Source organism: Trachymyrmex septentrionalis, unplaced genomic scaffold (genome assembly GCF_001594115.1).
Source record: "Trachymyrmex septentrionalis isolate Tsep2-gDNA-1 unplaced genomic scaffold, Tsep1.0 scaffold186, whole genome shotgun sequence".
Classification (NCBI taxonomy): Eukaryota; Metazoa; Arthropoda; class Insecta; order Hymenoptera; family Formicidae; genus Trachymyrmex; species Trachymyrmex septentrionalis.
In genome coordinates this window covers 35,033-35,758 of record NW_017305029.1, presented here as the reverse complement: position 1 = coordinate 35,758, position 726 = coordinate 35,033, and the positions used below count along the sequence as shown (strand labels likewise).

Sequence of the window (726 nt, the reverse complement as noted above, 5' to 3'; positions counted from 1 at the left end):
CCTAACCTAAATAATCGTCAACTTTGATGATTAGTATTTGGGTTCGCGAATAGAGCCACTTTTCTCTTGTCAAATCTTTATTTTTATGCGAAAACGCATATTTATTCAGTGTATTTTTATCAAATTTGAAGTAAATGGAGTCTTAACATTTGCCGTAGCTTTGTTGATTTGCCAAAATATAAATTAAGGGTGCGGTCATATAAAATTAAATTATGGGACAAAAACGGAAAAGGCAAATGATTAGAGGTTAATCAATCATAACAATTTTGTTACGTTGTTTCGTAGATAAGTTTCATCAAGAAAAATATATTTACGGAACGAAATGGAATAACTTCAATAATATATTATATAGATTCGTCTGCGTGTAAGTATTCATTACGGTAATCTACAAAATATTGGATATTTTAACAATTTATATGTGTTTATACATTACATACATACATACACATATATACAGGGTGTCTCGTATCTTTTAATTAATATTTCAGAGAGTAAAAGAGGATAAAATTTCAAACTAAAAGTTTCTGCCAATTTTGGTCATTACTTATACAGTTATTAATGATTGAAAGTTAATCAATCAAGTAGCACGTAAACGGAATATGCAGGAGCATAGTATGCCATGGGACTCCTCGCACTTGCTATGCATTATCCCAATTGAAACTTATTCTAATTTTTTGTATTAACAATTCAATAAATAAATAAATCAAGTCTGAGCCAAAATTAGCA

General features: G+C 29.1%; 1 protein-coding gene across 3 annotated transcripts in view; it reads left to right on the top strand.

The window, feature by feature from the left end:
* Nucleotides 1-21: 21 nt before the first annotated feature.
* Nucleotides 22-726, top strand: part of LOC108746665 (2-aminoethanethiol dioxygenase) — a 6,706-nt gene continuing 6,001 nt past the window's right edge. The window contains exon 1 of one of the 3 annotated variants that reach the window (XM_018483569.1): nucleotides 22-189. The gene's annotated coding sequence lies outside the window, so the exon portion shown is untranslated. Of the gene's footprint in view, nucleotides 365-726 lie in introns of all 3 variants that reach the window. The other 2 variants (XM_018483568.1, XM_018483570.1) reach the window with 2 other exon arrangements.